This window comes from Salvelinus alpinus, chromosome 14 (assembly GCF_045679555.1).
Source record: "Salvelinus alpinus chromosome 14, SLU_Salpinus.1, whole genome shotgun sequence".
In the NCBI taxonomy this organism is placed as follows: domain Eukaryota; kingdom Metazoa; phylum Chordata; class Actinopteri; order Salmoniformes; family Salmonidae; genus Salvelinus; species Salvelinus alpinus.
In genome coordinates this window covers 10,591,126-10,600,583 of record NC_092099.1, presented here as the reverse complement: position 1 = coordinate 10,600,583, position 9,458 = coordinate 10,591,126, and the positions used below count along the sequence as shown (strand labels likewise).

General features: G+C 40.0%; 1 protein-coding gene across 2 annotated transcripts in view; it reads left to right on the top strand.

The window, feature by feature from the left end:
- The first annotated feature begins 280 nt into the window (after positions 1 to 280).
- The window catches only part of LOC139538398 (signal transducer and activator of transcription 1-alpha/beta-like), a 44,825-nt gene continuing 35,647 nt past the window's right edge, over positions 281 to 9,458 (top strand). The window contains exon 1 of one of the 2 annotated variants that reach the window (XM_071340384.1): positions 281 to 450. The gene's annotated coding sequence lies outside the window, so the exon portion shown is untranslated. The remainder of the gene's footprint in view (positions 451 to 9,458) is intronic. The other variant, XM_071340383.1, reaches the window with a different exon arrangement.

Below are 9,458 nucleotides of genomic sequence, written 5' to 3'. Positions count from 1 at the left end.
GTTCATTTTTAACATGTCATTGGAGTACAGGATGAACTACCCAGCAAATAGCTGTGGAATTACTTCCAAATCTTATGTGTTCAATAATATGTTAGGTTTCTATTTACGCTCTGAATAAGTTGCGTTTTTAATTTGAAGTTTCTGATTTCAGTCTGACGAGGGAGGTTGCCGAATAGAAAGAACAGTGCTAAAACGCATATGTACTTTGATTGGTCCTCTACTACTATGGGCGTCAACCTTTGCAAAAGCTTAGCTATGACAGGCTATATCGCGTATGGGCTGTGCCATTGAACAGCTGTTCATATAAAAGTTGGTATTTTCAGAATGATTTTATTGACAATACAAATGTTAATATCATATGTTGTCTGAGCCACCAGGCTGGTGAAGTGGAGGGACCTTTCCCATTTATCTCGACTTCACCTTTTCGTACCGTTTTCAACGTTATTCAAGGTAGGTGCAGGTTACTGAATTTACCTGGTTCTTACAGCAATCATTACCTAGGTAAAACACACACCCCAAAAAAGCATTGCGCGTGCAGGGAATTTTGACCAAAACATAGATAGTTTCAAAGGAAACCAAATCAAGGAAAGAGTGAAACTGAAAGTTTACTTGCTAATAATAACACTTACATTTTCTTATATTATTGATATGGTGATATTTAAAGTGTACATTTCATAAATTTGTTGGTCACAAAAGAGATAATTTGCAACTTCAATTTCTGCAATTGAAGTTGCAAATTGCTTGGATTTGTTATTATGCTTTTTTAATGTATTTTCTTTGTAAATTGTATTGGATTTCATTTTTTTTATTTTACCTTTATTTAGCTAGGCAAGAACAAATTCTTATTTACAATGATGGCCTAGGAACAGTGGGTTAACTGCCTTGTTCAGGGGCAGAACGACAGATTCAGCTAAGCTGAAGGCTACACACCACCACAATTGTAATCATAGCTGGTGACTGAATATATTTACATTTGAGTCATTTAGCAGACACTCTTATCCAGTTAGTCCCACTTAGCTGTCTTAAGATGAATGCACTATCACATATCACAGTCATAGTAAGTGCATTATTCCCAGTGGTGTAAAGTACTTAAGTAAAAATATTTTAAAGTCGTTTTTTGGAGTATCTGTACTTTACTTTACTATTTATATTTTGGGAAACTTTTACTTCACTACATTCCTAAAGAAAATAATGTACTTTTTACTCCCTACATTTTTTATGAGACCCAGAAGTACTCGTTACATTTTGAATGCTTAACAGGACAGAAAAATGGTCCAATTCACACACTTCACACACACGTCAATAGACCATCCCTGGTCATCCCTACTGCCTCTGATCTGGCGGACATACTAAACGCAAATGCATATTTTATAAATTATGTCTGAGTGTTGGAGTGTGCCCCCCGCTATCCGTAAATTAAAGCAAAAAGAAAATGGTGCCCGTCTGCTTTGCTTAATATAATGAATTGAAATGATTTATACTTTTACTTTTGATACTTAAGTATATTTAGAACCACATACTTTTAGACTTTTACTCCAGTAGTATTTTACTGGATGACTTCCACTTTTACTTCAGTAACTTTCTATTAAGGTATCTATACTTTTACTCAAGTATGACAATTGGGTACTTTTTCCACCACTGATTATTCCTCAATAAAGTAGCTATCAGCAAAGTTAGGGCAGGGACTGCTGTCCTAGCTTCAGGGAGAAGCTGGTTCCTCCATTGGGGTGCCAGGCCAGAGAAGAGCTTGGTCTGCGCTGTAGGTGTGGGAGAACCAAGAGACCAGAACAGAATACTCAGGTTTTATGGTCACATACACTAGATAGGTGCAGTGGAACGTGTTGTTTTTACAGAGTCAGCCATAGTAGCACGGCGCTCCTGGAGCAAATTACAGCACATCGGCAGATTTTTTGTTGTTGGCTCAGGTTTTCGAACCAGCAACCTTTTGATTAGTGGCCCAATGCTATAATCGCTAGGCTACCTGCCGCCCTACCAATGGGGTGTAGGTTTTGACCAGACCCTGAAGGTTGCTCTGAGGCTGCTCTGGAGGCAAGTACCATAGTTTTGTAGTGGATGCGGCTTCGACTGGGAAGCCAGTGTAGTGTGCAGAGTAGCGGGTGAATTTGGTGACATGGGAGAATTTGGGAAGGTTGAACACCAGGATAGCTGCAGCGTTCTGGATAAATTGCAGGGGTTTGATGGCACAAGAAGGGAGCCCAGCCAACAGTGAGTTGCAGTAGTCCAATCGGTCAGTATGTGATAATGGTTATAAATCCTTGATTTGGAACAGGTAACTCTAATAGATTTTCTCTTAATAGGAGACACAGTACACTCAATGGTTCAATACATAATCTAATTTACTAATAAAAACAGTCCTGTTCATCAGTGCAGGAAACGCTGAAATATGTCCTCAGTGTTTTTTTTGTAAAGACATATTTTTCTGTTTTGACAGGAGTTTCTGTCCATGACTGGCTGACTTTTACTAAGCCTGTTGATTCAGCTCCACTGTCCGTGACTAAAGTTTGACTAAATAATTGACTGGCAGCCTGTTCCGACAGACTGGAATTCAAGTGAAGTGCATAGAAATTTTCTGTCCATGTGATTTACAGCAGCATGACACGGAGGGAGTTCACCATGAAATTTAATCCACGAGGTAAAGTAGGTTGTATCTCAGACATTCAACAGGTATTCAAAAGACATTCGTGGTTAGCCTATTTAAACGTTGACAACAGTTTCCATTCCTCTCTGATTACTACATTTCCATTCCTCCCTACAAAGGATCTTTCAGAAGGTAATGTTTTAGTTAGTGACTGCGGTGAAAGGGCCCTTGAGTGTCTAAGTGATGTGGTTAAAAAATGTTTACCTTTTAACTGCAATAACTGTTTTGATCATTCTTACAGAAACCTCAAATAAAAGTCAAATTAGTCAAAAAAAGTCTGGTCTACTTTTACAACCTTTGATTTACATAAAACTAAGTGTTGTTTTGATATAAATAATCAAATCATATAAAATTGCATTTATCCTTAATGAATGTGGATTTTCATAGGAACATCAAAACAAGTGCAAATTATTCTAAAAGGTCCGGCCTACTTTTACAAACTTTAATTTGTATAAAAAATAAAGATTTGATAGAAAAAAATCGAAACATATAAAATGCATTTAAATATTTTTCGCCTCCCTAAAAAATTATTGACTGTCATAGAAACATAAAACAGGTGCAAATTATTCTAAAAAGGTCTGGCCTACTTTTACAACCTTTGACTTGCATAAAAAGTCAAGTGTTGATTTGATAGAAATAATAAAATAATATAAAATAGCATTTAAATATCTTAACCACTATAACGTTTTCATGGATTGTCATAGAAACATAAACCAAACCCTCAATGGAACTGACGCAAGCCATCACCGCCATACAAGTTTCAGCTGTACAAGTGTGACCGACCGCCTTGATTCGGTCTTATGTATCTTTTTTTTTTTCATTGGATAAAAGCAGAGACACAGCTACAAAATGGTATAGCATTCACTGAATTTGAGGAACAATGGGAAAGTAATTCTGCTTTGAAAATTGATAAACTTTTGAGAAAAAGGCCTTTGAATGTTTTAGTACCTGCTGGAGAGCTCTTCTTTATCTTCACTTTGTCTTCACCCATTCAGCATTGTTCACACCCTCTTAAGCTTTAGTTCCACCAATCTCTTTAAGGGTTGATCCGAGCGTTCTGTCCTAACAACAGCAGTCAAGCACCCAAGCTAACTGGCTAACAGTTGTTGCAGTGACATTCTATTAAAATGGACACTTGCATAGTGGAGTCTTTTGTTAAGACATGTAGCTAGCTAGCTAAACAATGAACCTTAATCACAACTCATGGCGTTACTACCCTGCATGAATCTGCAGGTAGCTAACCACCACGTCCAATGTTAGCTAGCTAACATTAAGCTATAACAAGCAAAACAAATGGCTCTGAGATACGACTAATAATATCATACACGTAACGTTAGCTAGCTAGCTAACAGTACACTTAAACTTCAAATGAAAACAACTTTGTCAAAATTAGAAACATGTAATAACTGAAAATGTAGCTAGCTACACTATCTTACCCGTATACATCATGGTTGGATGCTTCTCCCTGTCACGGATGCCATGGTTGCCCTTAGTTTGAAGATGTAATCCAGAGACCGGTGTTTTCTCCATGCTCTAATTCCACTGATTTCAAAACTCGGTCCTCCAGAAAGTTGAGAGCAACACTTATGCAGTTCAATATTTTCTTAACCTTTCTAGGACACACGTTCCGCTAGCGGACCCCCCCACAACATTCCGCTGAAAAGGCAGCATGGGAAATTCAAATTTTTTTTTTGAAATATATAACTTCAACTTCAAGTCAAATACAGCTAATGAAAGAATCTTAATCTACCCATCGTGTCCGATTTCAAAAATGCTTTACAGCGAAAACACAACATATGATTATGTTAGATCACCGCCAAGTCCAAAAAACACACAGCCATTTTCCCAGCCAAAGATAGGAGTCACAAAAAGCAGAAATAGAGATAAAATTAATCACTAACCTTTGATGATCTTCATCAGATGGCACTCATAGGACATCATGTTACACAATACATGTATGTTTTGTTCGATAATGTGCATATTTATATCCAAAAATGTCAGTTTACATTGGCGCCATGTTCAGAAATGCCTCCAAAATATCCGGAGAAATTGCAGAGCCACATCAAATAGCGGGAAATACTCATCATAAACTTTGATGAAAGATACATGTTTTACATAGAATTAAAGATACACTTGTTCTTAATGCAACCGCTGTGTCAGATTTCAAAAAAACTTTACGGAAAAAGCACACCATGCAATAATCTGAGACGGCGCTCAGATATAACAACATTTCTCCGCCATGTTGGAGTCAACAGAAATACGAAATTACATCATAAATATTCCCTTACCTTTGATGATCTTCATCAGAATGCACTCCCAGGAATCCTAGTTCCACAATAAATTGTTGTTTTGTTCGATAATGTCCGGTATTTATGTCCAAGTAGCTACTTTTGCTAGCACGTTTTTGCTAGCAGGGCCAGGCGAACTCGGACAAACTTCAAAAAGTTATATTACAGGTCGAATAAACTGGTCAAACTAAGTAGAGAATCAATCTTTAGGATGTTGTTATCATATATATCCAATAACGTTCCAACCGGAGAATTCCTTCGTGTCTGTAGAAGTAATGGAACGCAAGGCGATATCATGTGGAATGGGCGTGACCAGGAACTGGCAATCTGCCAGACCACTGATTCATTCCCCTCTCATCCGGCCCCACATCACAGTATAAGCTTCATTCAACGTTCTACAGACTGTTGACATCTAGTGGAAGGCGTAGGAAGTGCAAACAGATCCATATCTTACTGGGATTTGAACAGGCGATGAGTTGAATATTGACCAGCCTCAGAATTTCCACTTCCTGTTTGGAAGTTTGCCTGCCATACGAGTTCTGTTATACTCACAGACATAATTCAAACGTTTCTAGATACTTCAGAGTGTTTTCTATCCAATAGTAATAATAATATGCATATATTAGCATCTGGGACAGAGTATGAGGCAGTTCAATTTGGGCACGCTATTCATCCAAAGTGAAAATGCTGCCCCCTATCCCTAAAAGGTTAACAAACTATAGATTTGGCAAGTCGGTTAGGACATCTACTTTGTGCATGACACAAGTCATTTTCCCAGCAATTGTTTACAGACAGATTATTTCACTTATAATTCACTATATCACAATTCCAGTGGGTCAGAAGTTTACATACACTAAATTGACTGTGCCTTTAAACAACTTAGAAAATTCCAGAAAATTATGTCATGGTTTTAGAAGCTTTTGATAGGCTAATTGACATAATTTGAGCCAATTGGAGGTGTACCTGTGGATGTATTTCAAGGCCTACCTTCAAACTCAGTGCCTCTTTGCTTGACATCATGGGAAAATCAAAAGAATCAGCCAAGACCTCAGAAAAAAATGGTAGACCTCCACAAGTCTGGTTCATCCCTGGGAGCAATTTCCAAACACCTGAAGGTACCACGTTCATCTGTACAAACAATAGTACGCAAGTATAAACACCATGGGACCACGCAGCCGTCATACCACTCAGGAAGGAGACGCGTTCTGTCTCCTAGAGATGAACGTACTTTGGTGCGAAAAGTGAAAATCAATCCCAGAACAACAGCAAAGGACCTTGTGAAGATGCTGGAGGAAACAGGTACGAAAATATCTATATCCACAGTAAAATGAGTCCTATATCGACATAACCTGAAAGGCCGCTCAGCAAGGAAGAAGCCACTGCTTCAAAACTGCCATAAAAAAGCCAGACTACAGTTTGCAACTGCACATGGGAACAAAGATCATACTTTTTGGAGAAATGTCCTCTGGTCTGATGAAACAAAAATAGAACTGTTTGGCCATAATGACCATTGTTATGTTTGGAGGTAAAAGGGGGAGGCTTGCAAGCCGAAGTTGTGGAAAAATCGCTTAAGGACAACAAAGTCAAGGTATTGGAGTGGCCCTCACAAAGCCCTGACCTCAATCCTATAGAAATGTTGTGGGCAGAACTGAAAAAGCTCATGCGAGCAAGGAGGCCTACCAACCTGACTCAGTTACACCAGCTCTGTCAGGAGGAATGGGCCAAAATTCACCCAACTTATTGTGGGAAGCTTGTGGAAGGATACCCGAAATGTTTGACCCAAGTTAAATAATTTAAAGGCAATGCTACCAAATACTAATTGAGTGTATGTACATTTCTGACCCACTGGGAATGTGATGAAAATAAATAAAAGCTGAAATAAATAATTCTCTCTACTATTTTTCTGACATTTTACATTCTTAAAATAAAGTGGTGATCCTAACTGACCTAAGACAGGGAATTTTTACTAGGATTAAATGTCAGGAATTGTGAAAACTGAGTTGAAATATATTTGGCTAAGGTGTATGTAAACTTCCGACTTCAACTGTGTGTATATATATAAATTATTTAAGATTATTGGTTTGAATCGGGAGGGTTTCAGATGTTTTCGGAAGATGGGCAGGGACTCTGCTGTCTTTGATTCAAGGGGAAGCTGGTTCCGCTATTGGGGTGCCAGGACAGAGAAATGCTTGGCCTGGGCTGAGCGGGGTGGGGTGTAGCCTGAAGGTAGGGAGGGGCAGTTCCTCTTGGATGTGAGCTTCAACTGGAAGCCAGTGGAGTGTGCGGAGGAGCGGGGTGACATGAGAGAACTTGGGAAGGTTGAGAGCCAGGAGGGCTGCTGCGTTCTGGATATGTTGCAGCGGTTTGATGGCACAAGTGGGGAGCCCAGCCAACAGCGAGTTGCAGTAGTCCAGACGGGAGAGGACAAGTGCCTGGATTAGGACCTGCGCTGCTTCCTGTGTGTGGTAGGGTCGTACTTTATGGATGTTGTAGAGCATGAACCTACAGGAGCAGGTCAGTGCTTTGATGTTTGCAGAGAACAACAGGGTGTTGTCCAGGGTCACGCTAAGATTCTTTGCACTCTGGAAGGGTTACACTGCGGAGTTGTCAACCGTGAGGGAGAGGTTTTTGAGCAGACAGGTCTTCCCCGGGAGGAAGAGCAGATTCCGTCTTGTCTAGGTTGAGCATGAAGTGGTGGGCCGACATCCAAGTTGAGATATTTGCCAGGCACGCAGAAATGCGTGTCGCCACCTGGGTGTCAGAAGGGGGGAAGGAGAAAAGTAGTTGAATGTCATCCACAAAGCAATGATTAGAGAGACCATACAGGATGAGTACAAAGGAGAGAGGCGTAGGGTAGTTATGTGTGAGTGAGACCAGTGGACTCAATAGGCTGAGTGAATGAGTAGTGGATGTCGTCAACCTTTTTTTCAAAGTGGTTGACAAAGTCGTCCGCAGAGAGGGAGGTGGAGGATTAAGGAGGGGGGAGATGGTGTAAAATAGTTTCCTAGGGTAAGAAAGTGGCTTTAGCAGAGGATAAAGAGAAGGTATAGAGGAGGGAGTGAAATGATAATAGGTCCTCCAGAAGTTTTGTTTTCCTCCCTTTTCGCTCAGCTGCCTGCAGCCCTGTTTTGTAAGCTCGCAATGAGTCACTCAGCCACAGAGCAGGAGGGGAGGGCCGAGCCGGCCGGGAGTAAAGGGGACAGTGCAAGTCATAGGAAGCGTAAAGGGAGGAGAGTAGGGTCGAAGATGAAGAATCAGGAGACAGAAGGGAGAAGGATTTAGCAGAAGGAAGAGATGATAGGATAGAAGAGGAGAGAGTAGTGGGAGAGAGACAGCGAAGATTGTGACGGCGCATGACCATCTGAGTAGGGGCTGAGTGATTAGGGTTAATAATCAGTACTCTAACTCCCCTTTGCGCTGGTCTGGAGCAATGAAGTGGAATGCAGGGTACCGTACTAAACCACAAATTACCTCTAAGACTATTTGCATTGCCCCCCCCCCCCTCCCCTTCTACGCTGCTGCTACTCAATGTTATTATCTATGCATTGTCACTTCAATAACTCTACCTACATGTACATATTACCTCAATTACTTGACACCGGTGCCCCCGCACATTGACTCTGTACCGGTACCGCTGTATATAGCCCCGCCATTATTATTTACTGCTGCTCTTTAATTATTTGTTATTGTTATCTCTTACTTTTTGGGGGAGTATTTTCTTAAAACTGCATTGTTGGTTAAGGGCTTGTAAGTAAGCATTTCACTGTAAGGTCTACACCTGTATTCGGCGCATGTGACAAATAGAATTTGATTTGATTGCCTAAGAGAGGTGAAACAAGGGCTGTGGCGGTCATGACATTTCGTCAGCCAGTGATTGTCAAGCAAATAACTGTCGGCCTCACTGTAAACACATTCAGTATCTCCTGGCTTCCACACTCATGCAGACCTTTGGAACATCTACATTTTAAAAAGTCTAATAAATCCATGTAATATAGCCTACACCTTCACAATAAATACATTATTTATTTTAGACAGGTCTAAAGAAACATGATATGAAGAAAACATAGTTTATTTCAGAAGAACAGAATAGCATACTCTGAGTTGTTCTGATCTGGCTATGCCATATGGCGGTGGGCTACGTTAGTCCATTTAGCAGACAAGATTTGCTTAGAATTCCGAGGCATTATTTTATATTTTATTTTATAAAATAGAAAGGATATTTTCTCCAAACGATTTGAGGGAGTGCGCACATTCTGTGTTGAGCGGTTAACAAAGAAATAGGTACACCTATATCGTTAATTTAGAGTTATTCATGTAACTTTATTTGTTCTACAAACGTTGGGCTATATGTTTGGTTTTTAATACATTGTAAGGCTGCATGATGCGACTCGAATGATTATTTGAAAAAAGTAGCTTGAAAGGCATGAGCTCTGCTTTGTTTTTTGCACAGGCTGTACACACTTCGTCAGTCTCTCATTCACAATTTGAGAAGCACTTGATAATGCTTCGAA